Source organism: Sorex araneus, chromosome 3 (genome assembly GCF_027595985.1).
Source record: "Sorex araneus isolate mSorAra2 chromosome 3, mSorAra2.pri, whole genome shotgun sequence".
Classification (NCBI taxonomy): Eukaryota; Metazoa; Chordata; class Mammalia; order Eulipotyphla; family Soricidae; genus Sorex; species Sorex araneus.
The window spans coordinates 88,064,653-88,082,658 of record NC_073304.1 but is presented as its reverse complement, the minus strand read 5'-3'; the positions used below and the strand labels follow the sequence as shown (position 1 = coordinate 88,082,658).

At 40.7% G+C, this 18,006-nt stretch overlaps 1 protein-coding gene across 3 annotated transcripts in view; it reads left to right on the top strand.

The window, feature by feature from the left end:
- The first annotated feature begins 271 nt into the window (after positions 1-271).
- TTBK2 (tau tubulin kinase 2) overlaps positions 272-18,006 on the top strand; it is a 122,060-nt gene continuing 104,325 nt past the window's right edge. For 2 of the 3 annotated variants that reach the window (XM_055131611.1, XM_055131610.1), the window contains exons 1-2: positions 272-661; positions 9,231-9,342. The gene's annotated coding sequence lies outside the window, so the exon portion shown is untranslated. The remainder of the gene's footprint in view (positions 662-9,230; positions 9,343-18,006) is intronic. The other variant, XM_004609602.2, reaches the window with a different exon arrangement.

Below are 18,006 nucleotides of genomic sequence, written 5' to 3'. Positions count from 1 at the left end.
TCCCAGAATTCCCGCGCGCACGCGCACTGCCATTGTGATGCTCCTTTCCCGGTACCTCGCCCTCTCAGGCAAACCTGAAGATAGCGGCAATTCTCCGGTGGGGGGGGCGGGGGTGGAGCCGCTCTCGGCCGGAGTCTCCGCCTCCTTCCTGATAGGCAATGGGATCAGCCAACAGACGTGGCGGCCTCGGGACACGCTCTCCAATCAGCACCTGTGGCGGAAAGGTGGGCGTGCTCACTGGCAAGGCAGGTGGGCTAGGCTGTGCCCGGGGTTGCGAAGGGGGAGAATAACGTCGGGTCGGGTCAGCGGGCGCTGCAGTAGTCGCCGCAGCGGCGATGGGAGCGGTGGGGACGAGGCGGCGGCGGCGGCGGCAGGAGGAGGAGCAGGGGCTGGCACGAGAGCAGCGGCTGGGGGCGGCCAGCAGCGGCACTAACAGCAGCAGCAGCAGCCGCCGCCGCCGCCGCCAGTAGACGCTGACGGTACCCGAGGGGACCGCCGAGCCCACGGGCCCTCAAAGCCGTGCTCGGGTCCCGCCGCACTGGGCGGCGGGGGATGGGCAGGCGGCGGCGGTCGTTCCTGCTGAGGGTTGACGTCTGCCGGTCCCGGCCCTGAGCTGGACCCGAGCCCTCTGCCCGAAATCTCTGCGTCCGCCCGGGCCCAGGTAGGACACACCCCCCCTTAAAAAAAAACCCCTCTGGGCTCCGTTCGGAGAGCCCCGGGCCCCGCCCTCCCGCAGTCCTGACCGCCGCCTCCTGCCGCACCCGGGGCAGAGTGACCGACCCTGGCGCGGCGAGGAGGGGTACCCGAGGCTCCGCGGTCGCTGCCCACGCCCTGGGCTCCTGCCATACTCGTTACTCCGTCTCGGAGACGGTCCCGAGCTCCGTGGTTTTTTTTTCCCCCCAAGGGCTTCTGCTCGCAAGCATTGAGTGTCATCCCCGAACTTGCAGGGTCACGAAGCTTCTCTCGCTCTGGGTGACCCACATAGCAGCACTGGGATCCAGGCTGCTGCTGGTACCAGGACTGAACCCAGGCTGTTCTCAGGCCATACCGAGCTACCGAGCGCCGCTTTCCCAACGAACCCCCCCGCGCCCCCCCCAACAAACACACAGACACACACACACACACACACCCTCCCCATAGAACCGGTTTGTTGTATAGTCAGTGCCACGGAGGCCACGACTTCGTGTGCCAAGCAATGACCTGAGGGGCTTGTCTGCCTTTTGGCTTCGATTCCCGATTCACTTGACACCTGGGATGCGGTGGGAGGGACAAAAGACTCCACGCACATGCACTGTTCCGTGGGAGAAGTAAATCATCCTTCCCGTGCCGGGGTGCTTTATCCCACATCCAAGTTTATTTCGTTTCAGTCGTGGCAGCATCGGAGGTAAACGATGACATTGAGTTGTACTTTGTTTTCAATTAAAGTTGCTAGGTGGCAGCCATCCCGGCATTAATTCTTCTCATCCCTGGTCTCGGAAATTATTGTTCTTTGTTTGAACGTTAAAGAGGTCAACTTTATAATAGCCGGTGGGTCACGTGAAGATGTTTTAGTATTTAGTAGAAATCGAGCTTTTGTGTGTGGGGTGAGGCTCACGTTATTATGAATGGGCACATGAATACACACACACACACACACCCTTGACGATCTGCTGTTTTGTTATCGCACTAGATTCTGTGCCATGAAAAACAGTTGCATTGGTTTCTAAGCACTGATTTTTAGGTTAGATCACAAACGCGTGTTTGCTGTTTTCTCTCGGCTTAAAAGGAGTGGACATGCATTTACTGGGAAGAGAGAGGAGAGATTGATTTTAAAGTACTGAGGGAATTGAATTCTATTGCCTGATTTCTTTCCCTTATTTAAAAAAAAATAAAGAAGTAGTAATGATGTCAAACGTTATTTATGACTTATCTTTAGAATTTATCTAAACTCAACTTTTTTCAGATAATGTGTGTGGTTTTGAATGCCATATTGTAACCTGTCCAAAATGGAAATATACTGAAAGGAATCAATAATTTAGAACTTTGTTTTCCTTTATGCTGCATTTTTATTCAGACACTAAATTGGATATTTTGAAACATATATAAAGGAAAGTTTCTTTTTATTGTTTACTTCATGGTAGAATATTAGGATTTTCTTTTTCCTCTTTCAGTTTTAGATGCGTAAAAGAAAGTGAAGGCCACAACTTCATTAGTTTAATTTATAATACCTACTTGAAAGAGTTTTTCTCACTGGGATGGGGTTTACAAGATTAATATATCTTGCTTATCAGGAACTATGGTTAATACGTGTAGTGAATTCTCTATTAATACAATATGATTTAAGATTTTTTTTTTTTTACTTTTTAAGTACCTGTCATGCCTCAGGAAATCACTATAGTTCGAGCTTGTTTTCTGTTATAGAGCTTCAGATACTTTTAAAAGCAATGATAAAGTGAAGTTTGTGGGCCAGAGAGTTAAGTGCTTGAGGTGCCTGCTTTGCATGCAGGCCCACCCCTGTTGATCCCAGGGCTGAAGGCAGCTCCAGGTGTAACTCAAAAACCTCCTTTTTTAAAAATCGAAGTTTGTGTAATTCCGACAACTTTTGAGGATATTTGACATCTGAAAGTGCAGTAAAATGTAACAATTAGTGATGTGGTGTGTGTGTATATGTGAAATGTAACAATTAGTGATGTGGTGTGTGTGTGTGTGTGTGTGTGTGTGTGTGTTGCCACACCCAGAAAAACTCAGGGATTACTCCTGACTCTGCACTCAGGAATTACTCTTGGAAGTGTGGCAGTGCTGAGGAGACCATCTGGGATGCTGGGGATTGAACATGGGGTCAGTATATGCAAGGCAAACACCCTACTCACATACTATTGCTGCAGCCTCAATTAGTGATATATTGTTGACATTTTATTGTAAGCAAGTATTACAGAGATGAGTTTGCTATGGTCATGTACTTTATTTTTTAATTTTTTTATTATTTACTTTTGCTTTTTTGGGTCACCGTGATGCTCAGGGGTTATTTGTGGTTCTGCACTCAGGGATTACTCCTGGTGTTGTTCGGAGGAACCATATGGGATGTTAGTTGAACCCGGGTTGGCCACATGCAAGGAAAATACCCTACCCTATCTGCTTTAAATTTAACTGATTTGGATTTGCAGTTCTATATACATTTTGTAACTTTGGTAAGTAGTGTATTTTTGTGATAACCTGATTGAAATTCATGTGTATGACAATCTGATTGCAATTCGTGTGAGAGGGAGAGAGGGGAGGGAGGAAGGAAAGAGAGAGAGAGAAAGAGAGAGAGAGAAGAGAGAGAGAATATGTGTGAAAGAGAAACAGAGAGAGAGAGAGGACCTGATTGCGATTCATGAGAGACTCCCGGTTTTACTAATCCTCAGAAACTATTCAATGTTTGTTGCTTTAAAAGATAATATATAATAAGGGAAAATATTTAATGACACTGTTAAGCTTGTGGGGCAAAATTGATTAGCAAAGTAAAGTAATCTGTGTTTTTGTTTGTTTTTTGGGCCACATCCTATGATGCTTAGGGGTTACTCTTGGCTCTGTGCTCAGGATCACTCTTGACAGTGCTCTGGGAACCATATGGGAAGCCAAGAATTGAACCCAGGTTGGCTACATGCAAGGCAAATACCTTACTTGCTACACTATCACCCTGGCCCCACTAAAGTGAAATAGTCTTTAGAAATTAATGGAGACTACTATGGCTTCTTTCCTCAGTTTACCAAAAAAAAAAAGAAAGAAAAAAATTCCATTAGGAAAATCCTTTTATAGGTGGGACAAAATAGTCTACAATTTGAGCACACTGTTCTATATATATATATATATATATATATATATATATATATATATTTAATTTTTTGTTTGCTGTTCTTAAGATTTCATAAAGTAATTTTCAGTATATACCTGGAGTTCTCAGGTAACTTGTTATTGAAGGATAACTTCACTGTAGATTAAAAAAAATTAAACCTATACACTATTTTACATATTCTTGGGAATGGACCCCTAAGGGGTTCTCAGGAGGTCCTGGGTACACTTCCAGTGATTCTCAACCAACCATGCTGGAAGGGATAAAACCCAAGAAGATCGACCTGCCCACCAGGGGCCACCATGACCACCCTGGTAGACTGGGTGCCCTCTAAGACTTCTAGTCTCATAGTCACTGTTCCTTTAAATTTAGTATCTGTGCCCCAGCCTTAACTGGAGATGGATTTCCACAGGCTCCCTTTCCTTGTTTCTCACAGTGTGTGCTGCTTGGCACTGGGGAGATAGCTCAAAGGGCTGAAACACATGCCTGGAATTCATGAGGTCTGGGGTTCAATCCTTGTTACTACATGATTCCTTGAACACTGCCAAGTGTATCCCCAGTGGCCTCACCCCACTGGAAAGGCCCCTCAAGACAAACAAGTGTCCTCATCCGAGGGAACCGGCTTGGAACTGGAATGATAGCACAGTGGGAAAGGCACTTGCCTTGCACACAGCGTATCTGGATTCAGTTCCTGGCACCCCATATGGTTTCCTAAGTCTGCCAGGAATGTTCAGATCCCTGAGCTTAGAACTAGGAGTAAGTCCTGAGCACTACCCAGTGAGCCCTCCAAACAAAACAAGCAAACCAAAAAAATTAGAAAAAACAGGCTGCTTGGGTTGAATTTTTTTTAAATCACTCTCCCCCTTGTTCCCCCTCCCCCAACTCATAGGTTTCAGGAAAGCATCTCTGCTCCGAGGATGCTTAAAATATTCAGCATTACATACTACTTTTGGTGGCAAGAACCTTGAAATTGTAGTTAGGATACAGAAGGGCCCACTATGACAATGATAGTTGGAAATGATCACTCCGGAAAAGAACTGAAAGCTGAAAGTAGATAAAGATATATTTGATAACCTTTTAGTATCTGCATACACTGTCACTCTCATCCCATTGTTCACCAATTTGCTTGAGCAGGCTCCAGCAACGTCTCCATTGTGACACTTGTTACTGTTTTTGGCATATCCAGTACGCCACAGGTAGCTTGCCAGGCTCTGCCGTGTGGGTGGGATACTCTCCGTAGCTTGGCGGGCTCTCCGAGAGGGACAGAGGCTTTTGGGGCGGCCTCTAATCACCTTTACAGTATCTGTATTGCAAACCATATTTCCCAAAAGGAAAGAGAAGGGGCGGAGAGGAGAAGAAACAAGAGGTGGGAGGGGCGGAGGGCAGCTGGGAACATCGATGTCAGTTAATATACATTGGTGAAAGAATGGGTGTTGGAACATTGTATGACTGAAACCCAATCATGATCAACTTTGTAACTGTGTATCTCAAGGTGATTTCAATTAAAACTGAAAACGGGGGCTGAAGTGATAACACATCGGCTAGGGCGTTTGCCTTGCATGCGGCCGACCCTGGTTCGATTCCCAGCATCCCATATGGTTCCCTGAGCACCGCCAGGAGTTAATTTCTGAGTGCATGAGCCAGGAGTAACCCCTGTGCATCGCCGGGTGTGACCCAAAAAGCAAGCCTCCCTCCCTAAAAAAAAGAAAAGAAACCTTGAGCTTGTTTGTTTACAGCACTGCCTATTGAATGTTAGGTATCATCTTAGATTCTTCCACTTTATAACTTTTTAATAATGTTTGTGGAGCATCCCTTTTTGGACAGTGCCTGTTCTCATGCTGTCTACTCTAATACCTTTCTTAGAATTTCATGCATATGACTAAAGGAATAGCCCATTTTCTAAAAGACAATGATTGCCTCTCCTCTTTCCTTTTGTGATTTTTTGGTTTGGTGTATTATTGAAAGATGGTGACTTGGGCTGAAAGATTATAGTGATTTTTTAAAATATTTTAATTAGAATACTTACTTTCCATTATATCTATTTTTAACTGGATATCTGCTTAACCCATTATATTTGCTTGTATGTTGTACAAGTTTGTAGGTAATTGACTTTTGTATTAAAAAAGTAGGGGTTACGTTACATCTTTTTTAGACTACATGATCATATAAATACTATTTTCGACAATATTTGTCTTACATTTAATTTTCTACATTATATAAGATTGGAAATACCCCCCTGCCCCTGAAATGTTTTTTGATCCATTGGGCTTCTTAGTTTCTAAAACATCTTTAAAATACTTCACTGTATCACTGTCATCGTGTTGCTCATCGATTTGCTTGAGCAGGCACCAATAACGTCTCTATTGTAAGACTTGTTACTGTTTTTCACATATGGAATACACCATGGGTAGTTTACCAGGCTCTGCCGTGCAGGCGAGATACTCTCGGTAGCTTGCCAGGCTCTCCAAGAGAGGTGGAGGAATTGAACTTATGTCAGCATTTTCTAATGATCAGTAAGGCAGAGATAAGGGGAAGAAATTAAGTGAATAAAGATGAAAATGTGAACTTTGCCTTTTGTAAAATTTGACTTGAAAAACTCACCTGGAAGCTAAGACATATGATAGATAATAGACAAGAAGTTCATTTCTTCTGGGATAGTCTACCACCTCAAATATTCAACATGTCCAAATACTAGTTAGCTTTTCATTTAATTCTGCTAATGAAGGTATCATGATGAAATCATTCTCTAAAGCTAAAAATCTCATATTTTTGTCTTCCTCTTTCTCCTGCTTTTACTTCATTTCTACTGTTACCACTTTAGCTTCTCTGAATTAGCCTTTCTCCTATGAGTGATTGCAATAGCCTCATACATTCATTTATGAAATATTTCTTAGGCATTTGCCATTTTATGTGCTAGGGGCTTAGAAATTCAGCACCTAAAAAGAAATGATCGCTTTTTATAGCTTGCAATATAGAGGGCACAGACAATTGTAGATAGGGAATGACAAGTGTTCCAAGTATTATGCAGGGGAAATGAAGACTACTACACGATCAGTGTAACAGATTAGACCTGTGTGGGAGGTAGGTTCAGAAAAAGTCTTTTATTTATCAAATATTAGGGCTCATGCTATTTACACAGTGGTTATGTTGTGACCACATGGCTGTATTTAGCTCAATAATTTTAAATACATGGTTTTGAATTTAAAACATGAAATTTTCACACTATTCCTGAAAGTTTTAGACTGATCCTTTCAAAACATTGGTTCTCAAAAGTACTTAGAGAACTTTTAGAGAAGTCTGTCTCTCCTTACAATATGGGTTTCTCGTTTGGGTTTCTCAGCTTTCAGTTACTTGAACACTGATAGAGATTTTTTAAAAAATTTTTTTATTAAACTTTTTATTAATATGAATTTATGGGTTTTTTATACTTTGGATTATTATAATAGTATATTATGCTACTTTGTTCGTTTTTTGAAAAAATTTACTTCATTTTTATAAGATTGTTCACAATAGTTTATTATATTTAATATTCCAACACCAATCCTGCCACCATTATTTTGAATTTTTCCAACCAGCACACAAACCTGCCCCAAGAGCAGGCCCTAAATAATTTATTTTGTATTGCTTGTTATGAATAATTCTCTAAAAATGTTCAAAAAAGTTTTCCTTAAAAGAAAGTGTATGAAGATTGTTGTGTCTCAACCCTGGAGTCATTGAACCCTTGTTAAGAAATTACTAATATGTTATGAGTTGAGCCTTGTATGCTAATATTTTTTTTTAATTGAGAGTGGTTGCCTTCTACCTTACATCCTATCCAATGTGTGCTACTCCTGGTAATCAGTGGTATAGAGTATGATATGTCATGTGGCTGCAACTGATAGAGTTCTTGTGTGATGTTTCATATTCTCTGAACATCAGAAGTAAGGAGTAGGCATTACCAATAGCCCAGATATGTAAGGATAAGTACCAGAAAATCTCTAGCTTTTTGTCAGTAACTTGTAGGTGAGTCATGAAATGTATAAGTAATTAGGATATAGTTTGAACATAAAGTTGAATATAAATTAAGCTTTAAAATATAAATGCATTTTTAAGTCAAAAAATATATATACTTTGTATATATATTCTGGTACATAATTTGGGTTTAAAATATAGTGCTACTATAGCAAATTAGTATACATATCTTAGTTAAATGCTTGCAAAATAAATATAAACTGTTATTTGTGTATCTAGATAAGATTTGATTCTGTTTTCGCCTCCACTATGACATATTAAAGAATCTTAGATTATATAGCATTTCTTTGCCTTAGTTTTCTGTTTTTATAAAGGGGAATGCAAATACTTAAAATTGAGTTACAGTGAAGATTGTTACAAAGGAGATCATTACAAAGTAAATTCTGTATTGATTTTTTTTTTTCCGTTTGTCTTGGTGGCAGGACTGAAAAAAAGATATACTGCTTTTTTGAGTTGATTTGGCTGTGGTAGACTTTACCCAGGAAATAGTTTTGTCTAGTTTCCTTATGTTGTTGCCATGTACATTACATTGTATTTCCTATATAGGAAGAATCTGTTTATATGTTGCTAGTATTTGTAGCCAAGGAGAGGAGAAATATTTGTTTACAGTCTTTTTGTGTTGTCAGTAATTGTAACCATACTCATTTATAAAGTGTCTTTTTACTTTTAACAGTTCTTTTACTTTCTTTTATATATTTATTGATCACAGAGAGTGCATGCTGCTGGAAGTATAATTTACTTTCTGTGAAAGTTTAGAAGGCACAATAGAAATATGAGTGGTGACTAAATTTTCTTTTCTGTTCATGTCAGCAAATAGTTATTTCCACAATTAACCCTGTGTGTTGTTCTTTGTTAACCCTTTAGGGATGCCCTCATTTTTTTTAAAAAAAAAAAAAGGAAGGAAAAGAGTCCCTTGAGGTCTATTCTTTTATTTGTATTAGTATTTATTAGACGTCTTAAAAAATTTTGCTGGTGAGTAGTTTGTGTGTCAATACTTCAGCTTATTTGTGTCTGTGCCTCAGCTTGTTTTATTTTAAAACATAATTTAGGGATTAAGGTTGTGGTTGATTACTTAAAATGTATGCCTTATGTGCAAGAGAGGAGTTTGATCTCTGACATTACAAAGAAAGCACTCCCACCCCATGATTTAGATAATGTTTTAGAATGTGAAAATGTATTACTTTAACTTTTGAGGTAGAGATAGTTACTGTACATCTAATATATTATTTTTTTGAATTTAGATCAGATATTTAAATTTAGATCAGATATTTAGATCATGATACAGAATAGATCATGATGACTTTGAAAGCATCTGATCTTTTACCTTATAATGGGGGTATTGAGTGTATTTTTAATTTTTATAAAAATAGGGTAAATTTCAGAGATGTTCTTCTTTTTTTTTTTCCAGCATGAAATCTCTCTGGGCCCAATAAATGTATCCAGAAATTAAAATATCTACTAAAGTGGAGAGGAACTTTACAAGACATTATGGTTACAGTAACTGACAACAAAATAAAAGTGTAAGCAAACTTCTATGTTCTTTCCTTCTGGAATTTCAGCTATATGGTTGTTAGCATTTTTTTTATAATATCCCATAGCTCAGTTGTACCCTGCTTTCTGCTTTCTGTCTTTTTCCCTATATGCTTAATTTTGGATAGTTTCTTTTTCAGAATATTCTAATCCAGTAAGTATTTCTTCACAGTGTTTAATTGTGTTTATTCCAGTCAACATATATTTCCATGAATTAAATTATATTTTATTGTTATTATTCTTAGCCTCCTAAGTGGTGCTCAGCATTCCAGGGTCTCTTTGGGCTGATTCTTGGCCTGGTGGTGTGGGCCTGATGGTTCAGTGTTCAGCCTGATGATGTGTTGATGCACAGGACCAACTCTCTGTCTGACTCAGGGCTTGTGGTGCCAGAGATAAATTTTGGATCCAGTACATGCAAGACATATACTCAACCCTTAGAGTATTCTCCACAGTCCTTCTTTTTTAATTTAATTTTATTTTTTGCTTTTTGGGTCACACCTGGCAATGCACAGGGGTTACTCCTGACTCTTCACTCAGGAATTACTACTGGCGGTGCTCAGGGGACCATATGGGATGCTGGGATTCGAACCCGGGTTGACCGTGTGCAAGGCAAACACCCTATCTGCTGTGCTATCGCTCCAGCCCCTCCACAACCCTTCTTAGCACAGCGGTCGGGCATTCGCCTTTCACGTGGCCGACCCGAGTTCGATTCCTCTGCCCCTCTCAGAGAGCCCGGCAAGCTACCGACAGTAAACAGTAACAATAAGTCTCTCAATGAGAGACGTTACTGATACCCGCTTGAACCAATCCATGAGCAATGGGATGACAGTGACAGTGAATATTATTGGTTTGGTTTTGCTTTGTTTTTGGACCACACCCAGAGATTCTCAGAGGTTACTCTTGGCTCTGTTCTCAGAAATTACTTCTGGCGGTGCTCAGGGGACCATCTGGGATGCCTGGAATTGAACCTGGGTTGGCTGCATGCAAGGCAAAGCCCTACTTGCTGTACCATTGCTCTCGTTTGTTCCCATATATTATTTTGCAGCTCTTCACTATTCATTAGGCCATCTGCACAATTTCTGTTTCTGTTTTTAGTCACTGACATGTAGCTTCTCTCCGGAATCTAGGAGAGAGAATATTATTTCATCAGCTTGTCTCCTAACTGGCCTCCTTTCCTCATGTGTTAAATTTTCTTCTACACTGACATCCTTCAATGATTCCTCTTGCCAACTGAATTATAACAAGTTCTATCCTCTTCATAACCTGACTTTTACAGGCTGAACCAGTTTACCTATGTATCTGGTGTGTTCTTTCTCCCCATTCAGAAATTTTTTTATTGTTTTTTTTTTCGTGCTCATTTTGTGGTCATTTCTTTTTCCATGCCTTTGCTTTCCTCCTTAGTTAACTTTTACCTTGAACAAACCACTTTAAAATTTAGAGGCTTAGATAACTTATTAATCCTTAGTTAATTATTCTGTGAATTTTCAGTTTGGGCTTAGCTGAGACACTGCAATATGCAAGACTATCATCTAACATGGGTATCTTCACAAAATCTCAACAAATTAATTTTTGGTTATCATATGTTTATGCCATCTACCGTGGCGGACACAGCACAACTGGTGTCAGTCCCCAGAGTGTCCTCCCACCTTCTCCCGGCAAAGGAGGATGAATGGATGAACATTCAAAACCGGGAGACAGAAGAACTGTGCACATGACCTTGAATGCTCAGAGGTGATAAAACTCAAGGAACACTGGTTCCAAAGCCAGAGAGCAGGATCACTATTCTACAAGCATAAGTTGTGTTTGTAATTTCTCTTTGGTCATAACTAGGTACAGGGCAAGCCACAATTTTAGGAGGGAGAAAAATTCAGCCTTTTCCCTATAAAGGAAAGTATATTAGGCATGGGAGGGATTTGTGGCCATTGTACTGTGTACTGAACCACTATAAATCCTGAGGTTTATAAAATCTGGCTTATATTAAGTTTTGATTTGTCACATGTATTGTGTCTAACAGCTTGCTATTTACTTATATATGTATAAGTGTATATATATTTACTTACATACTGTAGCACTGTCGTTCCATTGTTCATCGATTTGCTCGAGCGGGCACCAGTAATGTCTCCATTGTGAAACTTGTTGTTGCTATTTTTGGCATATTTTTTTTTTTTTTTTTTTTTTTGCTTTTTGGGTCACACCTGGCGATGCACAGGGGTTACTCCTGGCTTTGCACTCAGGAATTACCCCTGGCCATGCTCAGGGGACCATATGGGATGCTGGGATTTGAACCCGGGTCGGCCGCGTGCAAGGCAAACGCCCTACCCGCTGTGCTATCTCTCCAGCCCCTATTTTTGGCATATTGAACATGCCACGGGTAGCTTGTCAGACTCTGCTGTGCGGGTGGGATACTCTCGGTAGCTTGCCAGGCTCTCTGAGAGGGGCAGGAAATCAAACCCGAGTCGGCTGCACGCAAGGCAAATGCCCTACCCGCTGTGCTATCACTCCAGTCCCACTTATATACATATATACATAATTCGGGGGGTGGGGGCATTGTCTCTCCAAACAGTGCTCAAGAGGCCCGGGTGCCCCTGTTGACAGTTCTTTACCACCAGTTATATAGGTTCAGTGCAGGGACCCAAGAATATGTAGTGCTGCTTGGGCCTTGCTAGGGACTACCTAGATCACTCCAGTGGTGTTTGAACACATCCAGAGCTGTACTTAGATATACTTGGAAGATCCTGTGGTGCTGAAGATCAAACTGGGGTTAGCCATATGCAAGGCAACTGCCTTACATCCTGTATTGTCTCTCCAACCTCAACTTTTAATATGTTTTGCCTTTGATCATAATTTTATTTTTTTGTGATACCTGGGATTGAACCCAGGTTTCTAAACTTACAAGCTTGTACTGTACTACTAAACTACATTCCCTGAAATCTATTTTTGGTTTTGTTTTTGGTCACTGCCTGGTGGTATACAGGGCTTACTGTTGGCCCTACACCTACAAATCACTTCTTGTGAGGCTGAGGGGACCATATAAGGTTCTGGGAATTGAACCCAGGTCATCTGCATGCAAGGGAAGAAAGAGCTCTACCTAATGCACTATCACTCTAGTCCTGAACCCTGTTTTTCATTTTTCAAACCTGGAGCATTACTAATTAATTTCTGTTTTTGTGTTGTATATTATTTAAAAGATTTATAAATATTTAGCTTTTCTTATTCCATTGATTAAAATTAAATCACAAAACTGCGTTACCCTTCTGTTTTTGGCAGCAGTCAGTGAATTTTTTCAATGACTGAATTTTTTTCAATGATTGAATTTTCAGATCACCTCTCAGTTACTTGCTTCAGAATTAGTTTTATTCAACTGCATTGAAGACAAAAGTCATTTCATTTATTTATTTATGCATTGCATTAATCGGTATTGAAACATTGTTCTGTGGTAGATACATATTATGTGCAAGGTATTGACAATACAAAGATGAGTGGAGCTTTAAATTTATAGCCTATTATGAAGACATCATGTCAAGCGTATTTTTTTAACAAATTGGATTTATGACCCATGTTCAACTCATAGGGTAACTGACTTTTGATTATTGGACAATACTTTGATGAGCTCAGGGCTTACTACTGGCTTTTTATTGAGGGGTCACTTCTGGTGGGCTCAGGGGGCCACATGTTGTTCTGGGGATTTAACCTGGGCCAGCTTACCAGGTAAGCACACTATCTGCCTTAATGTCTCTCTGGCCCTTTTTTGTTCACCATCCTGTAGATGGGACAGTCATTCAGTACCTCTCACATTGCTAGATTGTTGTTGCCTTGTGTCTTCACTGTCTCTGGTTCAAATAACTATTTAACTTATCTATTACTGTTCTTTTTATAAGAACTATTCATTATGCAGCTTATGTGTAGAGCTTATGTGTATTTTTGTTTATAAATTGAAGAATGATTATAAAACCACATGACCGAGAAAATGTGACATTGCCAGCATCTCACAGAACCCTTCCTAATCTTACTCCCACTTACTCCAAAGAAACCCATTCTTACAAAAATCATAGCCTTACTACATATATTTGCATCCATCTTGAATATAAATTAGTTTTGCTTATTTATAAATGCTATATGAAAGGACTTATAACTGTTAGTATACTTTTAAAAACTAGGATCCTTCCTCAGTGATGCTTGGGGAAATGGGGTCCATTCCCAGATACTACTCCTGGCAGTGTCTGTTGATTGTGTAGGCCTGTTGTATCAGTGATGGGGGCAGTCAGGATCATATCCAGACTGCTTTGGTGCCAAAGGTGTTGGGGGGCTGGTGGTGTTGGGTGTCATTTAGTGCTGAGGCCTTATATAAGCTGTCTTATATATGTCTTACCATTTTGAGCTCACTTTCAATTGATTTTTTAAAAATATGCTCTGAGATCCATGTAATTAAATGTAGCAGTAGTTTTTTACCTTTATAATTTATGATTAGTGTATTTGTTGTGAGACATAGGATTAAAATATCCAAATATATTTGCATCCTGATCCCTGAAGCCTGTGAATATATTATATGGCAGATATAGTTAGGTCTCTTTAGATGGGAAGATAATCCTTACTATCCAGATGGATATAATGTACAAAGACAAATAAAAGAGGATTTGAAGATACTATACCAGTGGTGTAAACACCTGTCCACAGGTCAGTGCTGGCCCACATGTAGGAAGGTTGAAAATCACGGGTCTCTTGGCCTTGGTTATTGCTGCTGGTCCCTGGACCTGGGATAGGACAGGTGCTGGTCTGTAGGTGTAAAAATGAAGAATGTAGACTTTGAAGCCTTAAAATAAGGTTGAAAGGCTTGTAGATAGGCAGGATATGGCACAAGCCCAATAGTGCAGTCTTTGGGAGTTGGAATAGGCAGGGAAGGGGGGTCTCTGCTTGGGTTTCCAAAGGGAATAAAGTCTTGCTGATACCAAATTTTAACATCTCTATAAAATACTGGACTTTGTTTCCAAACTAAGATTTTAAGTTCGTTTTGTTTTGCCACAGAATCTGTGGTAGTTTCTTAGGGTAGCAATAGGAAATTAATGCAATATTTCATCATATATGCTTGCCACAATTTATTAATTTTCTCTTGATGGGTATTTGGGTACTTTCTAGTTTTTTTTGGAATTTATGGATAGTGTGACTATGAATATTCTTTCTGTTTCTTCTGACACATAGAGAGGAGTATTTTTTTTTGTTTCTCTAATTTGCTAAATTTTATTTATTTATTTATTTTTTAATTTTATTGAATCACCATGTGGAGGGTTACATAGTTCTCAGGATTATGTCAGTTATACAATACTCAAACACCCTTCCCTTCACCAGTGCCCATCTTCAATCACCAACCCCCCCAGTATACCTGCCGCCCCCTCCCACCTCCCCAGTCCCCACCCTTGTAAATGACAAGTTTCACTTCGTTTACGTTTTATCTCGATTACATTCCATGTTTCAACACACAACTCACTACCATTGTTGGGGTTTCCCCCAAAAAAGAAAAAGACAGTCCTATTGCCAAGGAGGCATTTGATAGTTCTCCATTGCTAAGAATATAGAGATATTAAGTCCCGCTGTTTGTTACATAACTTTTCTTTTTCCCCCTTGCCCCGAGCCACCGAGTTCACACCTGTTTAGTAATCGCCACGCTGCCTGACAAAGGGAAAAAAAAACCCAAAAGGATGGTTATTTCCCGTCATCAGCAGGCGTGGGGCTCTGGCTTAGTTGATAGTCTAGTAGAGTGTCTGCAAGCAGTTTCTGGAACCAAAAGTCTTGCGCTGGTATCGGCTCCGGCTCGAGATTCCACCAGTGTTCCACTGTTCCATGTACATAATTTTTCCCCTTATATCCCATTCCCACGCCACCAGGTCTGTTTGCTTAATGGACATCACACTATGGTTGACGCCACGCCGCATTTCTTCCCGAGAAAGAAGAAAATTTCTTCTCAGCCGGCGTGGGGATATAGCTTAGTTCAGTCTAGAGAGATGGCTACCACTTTGATTGCCTTAAATATTTCAGCAAAAGACTTACTATTCTTGTTAGGATCTCCCACAAAAGTCCGACCCATTAAAAAGGAACCATTACATATTTCTGATGCTAAGATGACATTAGGTTTTGGGTTTCTGTATAAAGTCCAGGGAAAGTACAACCAGAAATAACATCACTACAAACTTTTACCCTTTTATGGTGCTCATAAGATGGAGAAACCTAAAGAGAGGCTCGGTGTCTCCATTTTGCGCTCAGAAAGCCGCGGACCCTGCGCTGTGCTCGGGAGGAAGGGGTTGAGAGAGAGAGGTTAAAAGAATTGGGGGATGCCCGCTTTCCACTGTCTCAGCCCGCCGTGGGTTCTCCGATCCCGTGCCGGGATTAGTTCAGTGGGCTGCTTGGAGTCCAAGGGCGCTTCCTTGGGCTCTTCCATCATGCTCGCTCCACAGCAGGGTCCAAAGGGGAGAGAGGAGTATTTTGAGAATACGTAGTTATCATCAACTTTATTTTCCAAGGTATTTCCTACCAGCAATAGATGAGTATTCAGATATCCATTATAATAATGCTTCCTTTATGTAGGTGGGTATTAAAAATTTTCTTCAAGTCAAAACACATTTGAGAGCTAATTTAAACTAATCTAGAAATAGTGGGTAGCACTGATATTTTAAACCTTGTTTTTGATTAGCTAATTTTTCTGTTAACTTTAAAAGCAAAATTATATCAATGCAAATGCTATAATTTGTGATCATACTTGTAGAATAATAATTTTCTCTTGCTGATGTTTTATATGAATTTGTTAAGTAGTAGTCATAGAATGTATTAAAATTCTAGGCAAACATGCAAACATGGTGATATACTTTCACAACATTCAAGCAGTATAGAAATTCTTTGGACAGTCTTATGCCTGTGAATATGACGATTTATTATTATTTTTTGGTTACGAAGCATGTAAAAATAAAATACTAAATATGATTAAAGTTTGATTTAACCAATATGATTAATGGTTAAAGTAGTGATTACCATTTATTGAGCACAGTCAATGTGCTAGGATATAAATGTCTTCAGCTTTATTTTCCAAGTTATATTCTACCAGCAGTATATGAATCTTCAGTTTTAAAATATTTTAAAATTATTTCTTTTTTGATATTCATTATAATCTTCCTTTATGTAGGTGGGTATTGAAAATTTATTTCAAAGCCAAAATACATTTGCGAGCTGATTTAAAGTCTTGTGCAAATGAGCACTTAACATATGCCATATATAGCTTTTTAAATTTATTTTTATTGAATCTGTGAATTGCAAAGTTATTCATGATTCATGAGTTTCAGATGTACAATGTTCCAATATCCCTTTACCAGTGTCCAGTTCCCTCTATCAGTGTCCCCAGTTTCCCTCCCAACCTTGCCACCCCTCTCCAGTCTGCGTTTATGGCAGGCACTATTTTCTTTTTCTCTCCCCCCCCATGCCCCCACCATCCCCCCTTTTAGGCACTGTAACTACAGTACTTCTTCAACGCTCTTGAAGGCATTCCACGCTGCTCTCTTCTTCCTGCGCAGTTCTGGCACCAAGTCGTTCCTCATGTTGATTTCTCGACCTGGGTACACATAGCTGCTGCATTCGGAGATGTTCGTTCCATTGAGAGCAAACGGAGCTGCAGGGACCAGTTCATTTTTCATGAATATCATCTTGTTGAGATTCAGCTGCAATCCGACCTTTCCACACTCATGGTCGAAGTCCACCAACATTTGTGCCGCTTGGCTAATGTTTGGTGTTATGAGAACGATGTCATCAGCGAAGTGGAGGTGGTGTAATTGCTGACGTCCATTCCAGTTGTCGCATGATGTTGGCACTGAAGAGTTTCGGTGAAATGGTATCACCCTGCCGCACCCCTCTCTTTACATCAATGATCACTTCCTTGTAGAATGGTGAGATCCTGGTGGTGAATCCACAGTGCAGCTCATGGAGGATTTTGATATACTGAATTTGAATGCCCTGCTTGGCAAGGGCTTCGATGACCGCCTCAGTCTCAACAGAATCGCAGGCCTTCTTTAAGTCGATGAACGTTAGACAGAGCGGTATCTTGAACTCTCGAGGAACTTCAATGAGTTTGGTCACTGTGTGGATATGGTCTATCGTGCTGAATCCCCTTCAGAACCCAGTTTGCTCACATGGTTGTCCTTCGTCTAGTGTTCTGCCTATTCTATTCAGGATGACATGAGTGAACAACTTGTAGACAACAGACAGCAGGCAGATTGGGCAATAGTTGCTGATTTGTGGATGTCTCCCTTCTTTTACAACAGAACAGTCCTACTGGTTTTCCACTGGGACGGAACCTTGCATTCAGACAGGTAGCGTGTGAAGAGTCGGGCCAGTGTATTGATGAGTACTGGCGGCAGATTCTTCAGGTGTTCAGGTCTGACCTTGTCCAGACCAGGTGCTGTACGCGTCTTTACCAACAAAATGGTGTGTCGGATTTCAGAAGGGAGAATGTTGGGAACGACATATCCATCCTGCGGAATTTGGTATGTGGGCAGGTGGACATGGCTGTCAAAGAGATCCGAATAGAAGTCATAATTTGCCTTTCTGGAAGATGTGATAGATCCATCGGGATGTCAGAGGGCAGTCATCTTGGTCTTGTAGTTGGCGAAGGACAGGCG